Below are 13,629 nucleotides of genomic sequence, written 5' to 3' on the forward strand. Positions count from 1 at the left end.
AGAAAACGTTTCTAACATTTCTAACACTTAAATGATGCAAATTTTTAAATATTAAAAAGGTTAGAAACACCTCTTAAAATCATTGTCAAATGAACTCTTAGTGATTTTTATTTTTGTGTTTGGATGCATAAAGGAATATAAAGTTAGAATGATTAGATGTTTTCATTCCAATATTAGGTAACAATGGGAATGAGAATAAAAGAAAAAAAATAGTTGACTATAATAATAATACTTGTACATATAGTTTAAATTGTTTTTTTTTTCATTTAAAAAAATCCTTGAGAGTTTTTTTTCCCCACTAAATAATAAAACCTATTTTGACATATGATTTAAAAATAGAATTGTTTTTAAAAATTTATACAATTGTTTGATTGTTATTCTTTAAAAACAATTTTATAAAAACAAAACAAAATTGGGAACCATTTTTCCGATTTTTTTTTCACTAGAGAAATGAATTTCAAATCAAACAAGACTTTGTATTGAATTTATTAATAATATTAATATTTTTAAAAATAGTTTGAAAATCAAAGAATATATATAATGACATAAAAATTAATAGATATAATTAATGCTTTAGATTCTTTAATGAATTAATTTTTTTTAAATAATTAGAAATTAAAAATCTAATTAATTAATTATAGGTTAAATAAAATATTTCATAATACCATGTTTATGATTGAGTACAAAATGTATGCTTATTATGAAATTTTTTGCTTCTTTATACCTTAAAAAATTAAACATTATTTGTTTTTAAATTCATTCATTGTAAAATACTATTAGCAATTATTAATTTTGAATTATTATTATTATTTATTTTTAACAAAATAAATTAGTTATGCTTTTATATGATGTTAATATCCATATTTTTATAATATTTATAAAAACATATAATTTATGATTTTATTATAATGTGAAAATTATTTTTAAAAACAATTTATCTAAAAAGAAAAATTGGTTTTTAAACTTTTGAATTGCATTTTTAAAAATAATTTGTATAAGGGAATCAAAATGCCTTCTACTAGGAATAAATTGAAATGCCTCCTACAAGTGGAATTTCATTTTCTTTGAAATCATTTTTTATTACATTCTTCTAACTATTTGAGTTATCCAAACATGGGAATAAATGAGAAAATGAATGAGATGTCATTCTTACTCCTCATTCTTGATATCAAACATGGCCTAATTGTCTATGCTTGAAAGAGCAAGACATGGAAGATGAGTGTATTTGATAGAATGCCACCTTATCTAATCTTTCTCCTAGTTAGAAACAAAATGTCAAACTCAAACCAATTGTCACCATGTGCTTAAGTGAACCATGCACACTAACCGTTTTAGGGAAACAAATGAAAACCTAAACTAAAATTGACCCTTAAAATATCAAATTTATGCCAATATAAGCACTTTTTGAGTAGATCAATGAATATAAACGTCAATACTTGGTAAAAGACATGAATTATAACTTCCTCACCCAACAATAAGCATATACTTCTTTTAACTAATGAGTAACCACTAGTAAGATAAAGAGTCTGCCTCCCAACATATCAATTCTCTCCCATTTACTTCACTATCTAATAGTCTACTTAAAAATTAATCTAACTATCTCCCAACACACTATCTAATAGTCTGCTTATAAATCAATCTAACTACCTCCCAACATATCAATTCTTTCCCCTTTACTTCACTATCTAATGGCCATACACCACTCTAAATAAGATGTATGAATTTTTTTTTCTTTAAAAAATAAATTAAAAAATAAAATTGACAGTTATGGAATTTGAACCCATGCCCTTTCAGACCAAAGCCTAAATTTGGAACCTTAGACTACTCGGCCAAACTATCTGATGCATGACAAGTTAGCATTTTTTAATAAAGTTAAGAAAAACTAGTGACATAAATGAGTACCCTATTTTGTAACTAACATCTTCATTTTGATCTCATAAATTTATGCAACATCATTTATCTTCGAATATGTCTCACAAACACAATCCTAGACTTCCTTAGTCATGCCAAGAAACATACAAGTGTTGCCAATCTTCAACACCATGTTGTTTTATAACTAGGACATTACCATTGGATCTTCTTCATCCCATGCCTCGAATTTAAGATCTTTTTTACTTAGTCCAGTACCATTCAGATGACTCAACTTGCCTCTTCCTTTAAAAACAAATGAACTAGTTGAGACCACTTTACATAATTCTTACCATTCAATCGATAGGCAGCCTAGATGTTTGTTAGATCTCCTATAAAATGGTTGAAAATGGCAAGTGGTAATAGGTTTTCTTAAGATAGATACCATGATATCTCATAAATTTGAGACAATGTGTTTCCTTGGGTGATCTTAAGGATATGTGATCATGAAAACTGTTGTCGTAGTAATTCTTTTAATGGAATTTTACATATACTCTTAGAAAGCTAGAATATGTTAGTTGATCACATAATAAGAGGCTACCAAACATAACAAATATTGATGCTTCCACAAAAGAAACATCCTCATCAACCTTCACAAAGATTATTTTCTCACTAGTGAGAGTCTCAACCTTGCTAATGTCTATGCCTTGTTTGTCATCGATAGATTTTTGTTTTGGATTTTGAACATTGGATGAAATATTTCATTAGTATTAGTCATATCTTTTCTCATCTTTTCAATCCCATGTGTTAAGACTTTATTTTTATCACTTAATGCAAAGTTATGTTTAGCCTAAAGGAATTTCATCTTATTAATAAGATTTTATTTTATTTTATTTTTTATTTTAAGGTGACAAGTTTATTTAATAGATTGGCATTTTCAACTTTCAAATTATAATAATTTTTTTTAATGTCTTTCTATTTACTTTTACATTTTTTTTTGCTTTCCTCATATAATGCATCATTGGCTACATGAGTATTTTCAAAATCGAATTCTCTTTCATCATTAGGGTTCAATTCATGCAAAAGATTATAATTAGAATTAGTTACCAATGCAACAAATGCAACAAAATTAACATTGTTATCAACTTTACTTTCATATGAGTCCTACTACCCATAATCATCGGACTTAGAATCACTCAATGTCACTTGCATAGCCTTTTTTATATTCCTAAGGCTAGGATAGTCAGTAATCATGTCTTACTCTACCATAATTAAAACATTCGATTTTTGTATTTTTAAATGAACTTTTTTCTTTTTTCATTTTGTTTATTTTGAGATCATTTTCTTTTTTTAGCCTTTTTTTTTTTGAAAAAAAATATTTTGTGAGCTTTCATAATATTTTTAAACTTTTGGAAAACAAAGATAGCTCAACAAAATTTGGGCATTGATTAGAAGATTCTACAAACTCATTCCTTTCATTCATATAAGTTTTTAAAGCTACACCCTTAGGCCTCCTAAAATTGGGGTGACACATTTAATGAGTTTGAAAAGACCCTATAAGTTCACCAACTCGTATAAAATCAATTTGTTTTAATTCCTATATGGTAGTTACTTTAGGTTGAACCCCTCAAGAAGATATTTAAGAATTGCTTTTTACCACCTTAGATTTAGGAATCTTCTTCTTTAGATTGAAACTAGAGTTGACAATATCATTCAATTCAATATAGAATTCACAAAATGATTCATTTTCCTATATTTGAATACCCTCAAACTTTGTAATTAGCATTTGTATCTTGGACAACTTCATAACAGTAATGTTCTCATGAGGAACAAAAAGAATATCTTAGGCTTTTTAGCACGTTTTCATGTCACAAGGCTATGAAAGTTATTAAGACTAACACACTATTAAATAAGCTATAAAAAGCTTTGACGTTTGATTTACTACATTCATTACCAAGTTTATCCTATTCTTGTTTAAGCTTTATTTCTCTAGTGGATTCACAAGTTCCATCCAACTTCAACGAACGTCCCCAATTAGGTTCAACTAAATTGCAAATATGTTCTTCTTGTGTCTTTAAAAAGAATTCCATATAGGCTTCTTAATAGGGGATAATTATTTTTATCAAATATGGTGGATTGTTATATATATAATGTGAGTGGAAAGTGCCTATAGAGTCTATTAGAAACTTTGTATATGTAAAAACCAAAAGTTAACCAATCATAGAGCAATTCATTAAATATGAGAAAATGAGTACACCATTTTACCCAAGCTAGACACTACCTTTTCTCAAGGGTTTCACACTGGTTAGCACCAACACTCCTCTTTACGTCTATGACATAGGACTCATGTACTTCTAGTGAACTCTCTAATAATTTGAGGGATGCAGTCAACTACCACAATACCCATGTGCTCTTTAATGAACTTCTTAACAACTTGAGGGGAAACAATTAACCATTACAAGCAAACTTGATCAAAATTGGTATGCTAAGAGTGTTGGGAATGTATAAAGAATAATGGAAATATAGCTCTGGGAGACATATCTCAAGTTGTGCATGTCAATAAGGGCAATGACAATATCGTCATTGTGCAATCAACACACAACACTGCTTTGGGCCCCATGACTTGTAGCAAAGCAAAATCAATATTTTCACTCTCAACAAAACTAACAAGTGAGTTTACTTGTTCACTAAAACCAGTAAGAATGCTTGATGAGCACTAACCATTCATCACTTTGGCCTATCTGGGGGCAAAGTGCCATAGTCCTCGTAGCAAGAGAAAACTCCCTTCAACATTAAAGGACTTTGGGAATAAATCTCCTTACTCTATTACCGATGCCAACTCCAGCACTGGCTCACACTCAGGATCGCCAACTAGAATGTCAAAGGAGGAAAACTACTCTAATTGTTCCGACTTTTTTACTTATCCCTTCTCAATGACTATGTTGGTAATGAAAACTGGCACTACATCCGTATAGGAACAATTAGCAGAGATGGCTCGCGCCATCGCCAAACTCACCAAGATGGTCGAGGAGAAGGATATGCAGATATTTTTCCTCATAAACAAGGTTGAAGTACAAGTACAAAATATGCGTGAGTCAAGTCAAAGACTCAACCACCTTCCGAATGTTGCATCTCCTCTAGATGATGTACCACATGCGTCTAGGACAGTGCAAGCCGAGAGACAAATGACAGAATCTACCTCGGTGGCATCATTATCTATCTAGCTACCTCAAGACATTATAACTAACACTAATAGAGCGTAGTATGGTGGACCCTCACAGAGTGCACTCATGTACTCTAAACCTTACAAGAAGAGGATTGATCACCTATGTATGCTTGTGGGTTATCAACCTCCAAAGTTTCAATCATTTGATGGGAAGGAAAATCCAAAACAACATGTTGCCCATTTCATTGAAACTTGTAATAATGCAGGTATAGATGGTGACTTATTAGTCAAACAATCCGTCTGTTCTCTCTAAGAGAATGTTTTTTATTGGTACATATACCTTGCATTTGAGTGTAGCGATAGTTATGACAAAATGGAACATGAATTTCTCAATTGTTTCTATAGCATTCAACGAACTGTAAGCATGATGGAACTCACTAATACTAAGCAATAGAAAGACGAGCCAATTGTAGGCTACATCAATTGTTGGCATTCCTTAAGCCTGGACTGCAAAGATAGATTATCTGATGTGTCAGCTATGGAGATGTGCATACAAGGAATGCATTGAGGTCTTCCATACATCATTTAAGGAATACGACCTCACACTTTTGAAGAGTTAGCTACTCGAGCACATGACATGGAGCTCAGTATAGCCAACCATGATGCTAAAAAAAATCTTATCGTTGACTAGAAAAGAGAGTGACATGATGGGAAAACAAGTGATAAGACTTCAATAAAACGCATCCAGGAATCAATGATGGTAAATATGACACCTATCAAAATCTCAACATGAGATTAAAAAAAAATGAAGTAAAAGAGGTTGGACTAACCCAGGAAAATGAGAAGTGCCGGTTCACCTTGAAGGAATTATAAGAGAATAAGTATCATTTTTCTAACTCTGATGTGCCTAGCATGTTGGAAGACTTGTAAAGTAAGAAAGAATTTATCTGGATTTAGATGAAATAGTAAAGTCAAATCATGTTACAGTCACATTTGGGTCATTCGATCATGTTCTGTTACATGTTCCACCTAAGACATTGGGGACATGCGTCGATACTATCCAATGTGAGTCATCGAAACCAAAGAAAATACAAGTATCATGTTAGGACACCATGAGTCACTTATGCTTTAATAATGAATCAATGTCGTATAGCGAAAAATGTTGGACATTGGTGACACGAAGAAGACCTCACAGAAACAAGAATTTCATCTATACCCAAATCTTCCTAGGAATGAACAATATAAGCAAAATATTCGTTGCTATCTTAAAAATAAAGAAGAAAAGAAACCCAAAAGGAAATAAGAGATTGTACAAGTTGATGACCTATTGGTACAAAAGCTCATCACTCTGTTACCTTAAGAGAATACTTCTCTCCAGAGTTCTTTGATGGAGGGATGATGACATCAACTCATATGGTCTTTTGTCATGAGACTTCAAAAGAAGATAGGCCAATTAAAGATGAAGAAAGAGCTCTTGGTGCGAAGTCAAGAAAAACCAAGAAAGAGGATGAGGTAGTAGCAAACCTATAGTGCTTATTCTCGCTCTTTAGTATCCATGAAATGCTAAAGATTCTTGAAAAAACACGAATTGTATTGATCCAAACACTTAAACATCCATCACTTTATGTTGCAAAAATAAATGGAGCAAAACGATTTGAAGACAAATGCCACAATTGTGTGACATGTTGTGCAACTATCACCTTCACTAGTGACGATGAAGAGAGCGTGACATCAAATTTTACCATAATTTGTTTTCAAACCTCGACATTCTAGTGATGCTCCTTAAAGCATGAGTCTAAATTGTATATTGCTCATATCCTACAAGAGCTTAAATTGTAGTATTAAAAAAATGCCAAACTTATGCCAAAAAAAAAAAATTATATTTCTTGGCAAACTTCTTAAATTGATGAACAAGCTCTTTGTATTAAAGAAGTCAAATTTGGAGATTCTAAACTAAAATATCCAATTTCTCTAAATACAAGTGTTCTTTTCTTTCAGTATGAGACATTCTCAAAAGGGAGATGTAACCCAGAAACTAAATCCAAAAATGAAGTTTCAAAATTCAAAATCAAACTCCAAACATTCTTCAACAAGCTCGTGGAAGAATATCGAACACAAATAAAAGTGTCATTCATCCACCTTCAAAGCTAAAGAGACAAGGTTAGGTTTTTCGGTTTTTCAAAACACTTGAGGAAATTGTTGATAAGTTTACTTGAGATCAAGTCATCATTGACCCTTAATTAAATTTTGCTCTAAGAAGACGTGTTTACCATCCTTGAATTAAAATCAAGTCCAAGCTCGACTCATTCTTCAATAAGCTCATGGAAGAATATCAAACACAATACAAAAGTGTCATTCATCCATTTTTAAGGTTGAAGAAAATCAAGACGAATTTCAAAGACTTCTTTTGTTCTCCAAAATGCTTAAGAAAGGTCTTCACAAGGTTGGTTGAGAATAAGTCGTCTTTGACTCTCGATTAAACTTTGTTCCAAGGACATGAATTTATCATCCTTCAATCAAATTCAAGACAAGTGACGTTCCTGGCTTACATGAGCTTAAATTGCGTATGGCACACCAAAAAAAAAAAAAGTTTGTTAAGTTGAAAACCTGAAAAGGCAACTTAGACAAAAGTTAGGACATATGCTTGTAAGATTAATTATTTGTTTTAGTCTTGGATAAAGTTAAAGCATAAGAAAAAAAAATGAAACTACGTTTGACTTGATCCACTCTCTTTGAAGGGTACGTAGGAAACTTGGGGAAACTACCCAAGTTCATTCACTACCAAAAAAAAAAAAAAAGTCTCATTTTTATTAATAATTTTGGCTAAAAAAAATACTAGACTTTATTACATCTTAATAAAAAAATGAATAAAGGAAAAAAAAAAATGAAAGCTAAAACTAAGCAAGAAGATACAATGGTCACATCCACACCAAGCATGCAAGCTAGTCACGTTGAGTCCTTAAGGCTTCTTGAAGTGTCTCTAAGGTTTTGACATCAACATCGATAAGCACAAGGGTTTGGGCAATAGTGACATGTTCTCTCCTCAAACAAGAAATATCATTTTGTTTATTGACTATATTCTCATTGATCTCCAAGATTGAGTTATGAAAGTGTTCTTTTTATATACCTAATTGCTTCAATTCCTTCTTAAGTGTTTCATGTTTAGAATTAAGAGTAGCTAAGTCAACCTTTAATAATTGACGACGGTTCGCTTGTACACCCTTAGAGTTTAGAGCATCCACAATTTGAGACGCAACAATAGCTAAACGTTCGCTTTGTACTTATGAACATATCTTCATAGAATGGGTGCGTTGTACTGTATCGAGGCAATATACACTTACCATGTACTTCTCAATTTGAGACTTTAATAGTGAAGGGTTCACTCTAGTATTTACGATAACATTGAAAAGCTCATCATTTTTTCCTCTCAATAATGGGAAACACTCATTGGAAGTTTTGATAATCATCTTCTTAATACTTTCTCCTATTATAAGTGTTGTTTGGCATTTGTCATTAAGAATGATTTGTTTGACGTCGAATGTATGAATGAAAGTAGAAAGAGCCTCAGCAATAGGGCATGAAGATTGTTGTTCAACAATTAAACCTGCAACTACTAAAAGTGTCAATTCATCATATGTTGTATTTCTAATGGGATGATAAGGTGATACTCCCTAGTCGCAACAACACTTTCGAATTGATCCTTAGGAAATGACTCATCTCCTTCATCAACAAATAAGTTAATAATAATAATACATCTTCACTAGCAAGTTCCATCGATTGAGTAAAAGCTGGAATGTTAGCAAAAAAGACATCTGGATCAAGAGGATGAGAGTTAGCCACATCATAGTACACAGGGTTGGGTCTAATATTTTGACGTTTGAAGTGACATTCACTTGTATCTTCAGAGTTGTTGTTTGATACATGAAGACCCTGTGCATTGTTATGTTGCTTAAAAGTCTTGTGACAATGACCACCACCACCATTGAAAATAGTTTTCTCATGCTCCAAGTGTGTGGAGGTATTAGTTTGATGACCACCCATTGAGTGCTTAGAAGAAGCTCTTGAATCATCAGGTAAATCATCAAAATCTTTCTCAACATTGTCCCTAATGTTCCCATTAGTAGAAACACTTGATTCGACCTTACGCATTCTACTCTCTAAAGACTTTGAGGGTATTTACTAAGAAGAATTATGAAGGGACTTCATACAAGCAGTAGTAAGAATTTCCTTATCAGGATTGCACACTTTGATCCACCAATTTGCATAAGCCTTGGAGACTGAAAACTCTTCAAGACTATGATAATATGGTGTAGTAACTTTAGAGTAGGTACCAAGCCTAGTGCATGACTTCCAATGTTGATACACCGTCTCTAAAGTTCCAGTGCAAAAAATCTCTGGCAAACTCCCTGGAAGGTCTTGACGATACCTAAACTGCCTAGAAAACCGATGAGGATAATATAGTTGGATCACCCAATGGTTACCTTGTCACAAAGATAAATAGCTAGAGCGAAGACTTATGAGATAAGAAGCTTTGGCAGCACTAATGGATTCATTATTAGTTCAGTACACATGCTTTTTGTGTCGCAATGCCAAGTGGTCTAGTTTTACGCCTTTACAAGACATTATTAAAGCCTAAGCTTGTGAATCTTCTAAACACTTAGCAGAAAACTCATCAGTGTAATAAGTCATCTATGGGGGATGGTTCCAAGAAGGAGAAATGAAATGGGTATCGAAATATTCACCTAACCATCTGTATAAATAATGAATATGGAAAATAGATGCATTAGTCCTAGGCTTCGAAGAACATGCAATTTCATTTAAGTCATTATAAATGCTTGCCAACACCAGAACAATAAGGCTAAATGTCTCACCTTGAGCCATTCTGCTAGCTATCTTGAAGACTCCAAGAAGAATCAAATTGAAACCTCCCCAATGAAGAATGAACTTGCATAACCAACATGCCAGGAAAACAACCAAGTAAATTTCCTTAACATTTGCCTCGACCACGCCAAGGTTGTAAAAAACTTTCATCTCCGATTGAGTACGAGATTTAATATGATTAATATCCCCGGAAGGGTTATGAGTCTCCTTAGGCCTCTGTGTTTTATTCCTTGTACTCTTATTTGGGGAGTTTTGCATACTTCCTGGAGCCTTTGTACCAAAATGACACCTAAGAGGCTAACTTGACTGAAGGAGCTTCCCTATTTGGCCTTTACGTCATGAACATGAGAACCTAACAATTTAAATTCATTATGAACTTTAGTAGTAGCTAGGTGAGAAGAATTCAACAGTATAACATCAGAAACAAGTTTCATCTTATTGAGTTTTGAATTGCTGATATTTGTAAGCTTGCAAGATGCAACTCGGGACCAAGAAAAAATGTGTAATGGATCATTTGTCAGTGACACTGACAGAGATTGAAAGTCAGTAAGTGACTTATGCACTAATAAGGTAGTTTCCTCCTCAAAATCTTCACTATCATCCTTAAGAATGGTCACAGTCTTCTCCTTGAAACATTTGAAGAACGTCATCCTACAAAAAAAAAAAAAAGGTAGAGAGAGATGAATAAAATATGGGTCTAAATTTTTAGACACCACTATGCATTTAAGTCAAACCAATTCGCATGAGTGAAGACTTTAACACTTAAGTCGTATTAAGTGTTGAAAATACAACACCACGTAACATCAAGGTCATAACTTGTTTGCACAGACACCAAATATTATTTTGGTTTTAATTAAATGTTAAAACTTGAACACGACTATGTATTCAGGTCAAGCCAATTTGCATCGGTGAAGACTTTAGCACATAAGTGTAGAAAATACGATACTACTTCGCAACAGGGCTACGACTTGATTACATGAGGATCAAACTTTAAATATTCAATTTTTTTAATGGATATTTAAATTTATTAAAAATTATCCATCAAGTATTAAGGTAATTTTTTATAAAAAAAAAATTGCCTGAAATCAAATTTGTCTCTACAAATGATAAAAGTCGACACGCATTTGAGAAAGATAAGTCTTTTCCTTTCTTATAAATAAATAAATAAATAAATAATAAATAGGGAGGTCACTTCCCATATATATATATATAAGGCCATCATCCACTATTAGCCATTCATATATATTTATATATATGTATGTTGGTTGTTGTTGCTTCACAACCCCACGCATGCCACAAACATGCTTTTGTATTCGGTCACTATTGACTCCTCTCCACGACATGATCTTCATGGCATGGTCACTCCACAACGTGATCTCTACATCCCCATGGTGAGTTATATATATATGCACATAAATAAAAAATAAAATAAAAACATAGAGGTTTGAAAAGGTGAAGACTTCTCATGGTGAATTTAAGCCAAGTTTCTTAAAATTGGGTTAGAGATCACCTAAAATTTGAAAGAATTTTCTGAAAGAATTCAAGTTAGGTTCCTTAAGTTGGTCGAAGAACGTCCAAAGATTGAAAGAATTCTCTGAAAAAGTTCAAATTGGGTTTTTTAACTATTGTCCCCTTTATAAAAAAAAATGTATACAGGGATGATAAATTGAAAGAGGATTCAAAGTGTAAAGCAAGAAGGAAAATGAATTAGAAGAGGATTCAAAATGTAAAATAAAAAAGAAAAACGAAGTGGAGTTTGGAAAAAAGTGGGAAAGAGATATTTTAAAAATAAAACTTCATATTAAAATATTTCTTCAAAAAAAAAAAAATTCAAGACTCACCTTTCCACATGAAAATGCATATACGTGATGCATCTTGAAGTGGAGACATTTGTAGACGTAAAAATTTCAGTGGATTAAATTACCACTAATCTGGTTTTCAAAATGAATAAAAAAAGAAGATATGGATAAGTTTCCCAAAAAAATAAAGAAACTAATCTCCAACTATAAAATAATAATAAGAAAATTATTATTATTTTTATTATCTCGTTGGTAAAACCTCTAAGATAAGAAAATTTGCTAAAATCAAGGAACTAAATCCATTGAATTAAATAATTAAACTTCAGGAATTTGAAATTCAAATTCCCTATTTTTACCTAGAGGTGTCTTCTTTCAAGAACATGGGATCAAAAGGAGAGAGAAATTTAGAAATCAAAAATTGAGAAATTGGAGAAAATCCAAAGGCGAGGAAAAGAAGCTTCATAACAAAAGAAAAAGCTTCATCACTTCACAACAAAAGAAAAAGTTTCATCAAATCTCCCTGCAAGTTATATAAACAACAAAAAAACTGTTACACGAGTTCTTCGCCATTCAAATAGTTCATTCAGGAATAAGTCACTTGTGACCCTCAATTGATCTTTGAAATCAAGAAAACGTCGTCGTCGTTCTTCAAGGTGTGGTCAAAGAGAAAGAATCAAAGGGAAAATATATATTTTTTTTTTGTAAAAAATATTATTTTTGAGATTGAACCCTAATATTTTTAATTTTGATAAATATTTTGTTATCATTATTTTTGCTATTGTTTTTGCTTACATTGCAAGACCATTTATAAAATTTGTGCGTGCATGTATAATTTATGACTTTATTATAATATTAATATTCATATTTTATTAAAAACTATTTATTTTAAAATTTATTTGTAATTGCAAAATTATTTTTGTAATAAAACTTGAATTAAGTGGAGTTTATATTATTTAATAAAACTTGAATTAAATTAAGTTTATATTATATAAATTGAATTACAACTATTTTTATAAAATCAAAATACAAAAAAATAAAAATATATTGTGCTTTCAAAAATAATTTGTATAAGAGAATCAAAATACTTCCAATTAAAGATGAATTGAAACCTCACTTGTAAGTAAGATTTCATTTTATTTGTAATCATTCTTGATTATATTTCCATAATCACTTTGGTTTTTCAAACATGAGATTGATGAAAAAATATAATGAGATGTTCACTCACTCCTGATTCATGCATATCAGACATGGCGTAATTGTCATATACCACCTAATTGTTTATGCTTGGAAGATCAAGAGAAGGAAGGGGGTTGTATTTGATAGAATGCCACCTTATCTAACCTTTCACCCGGTTGGGAACAAAATATCAAACTCAGACCAACTGTCACCATGTGCCAAAGTGAAACCCTAAATTAAAATTGACCCTCATACTATCAAATTTCTGCCAATACAAGCACTTCTTGAGCTGATCAATGAATATAAATGTCAATACTTGGGTGAAAGACACGAGTCATAACTTTCCCCATCACAACCATAAGCATGTACTTCCTTTAGCCAATGAACAACCACCAGTAACACGAGAAGAGTCATGCCTCCATCGTCTACTTAAAGGTCAATCCCTTCACTATCTAATGGCCATACACACCCCTCTGAATAGGATGTATCATGTATGACTTCTTTTTTTGCCAAAATTTGTTTTGTTTTTTAAAATTGTGACAGCTGTGGGATTTGAACCCACGCCCTTTCGGACCAGAGCCTAAATCTGGCGCCTTAGACCACTCGGCCAAACTGTCTCACGCATGATAAACTACCATTTTTTGATAAACCTAAGAAAAACTAGTGACATAAATGACCATCGCCAAAGGTCTAGGTTTCCTGTGAATTTGAAATAAGGGGAGAAAAAACTAAAAGCAAAGCAAGACCCATTAAATTGTA

The 13,629-nt window shown here is 31.9% G+C and overlaps 1 non-coding gene across 1 annotated transcript; it reads right to left on the bottom strand.

The window, feature by feature from the left end:
* Window positions 1-13,407: 13,407 nt before the first annotated feature.
* Window positions 13,408-13,487, bottom strand: TRNAL-UAG. The gene has a single exon. It is a non-coding gene; the product is annotated as a tRNA-Leu (tRNA).
* Window positions 13,488-13,629: the final 142 nt, after the last annotated feature.

The sequence above is a fragment of the Vitis riparia genome, chromosome 17, assembly GCF_004353265.1.
Source record: "Vitis riparia cultivar Riparia Gloire de Montpellier isolate 1030 chromosome 17, EGFV_Vit.rip_1.0, whole genome shotgun sequence".
Taxonomy (NCBI): domain Eukaryota; kingdom Viridiplantae; phylum Streptophyta; class Magnoliopsida; order Vitales; family Vitaceae; genus Vitis; species Vitis riparia.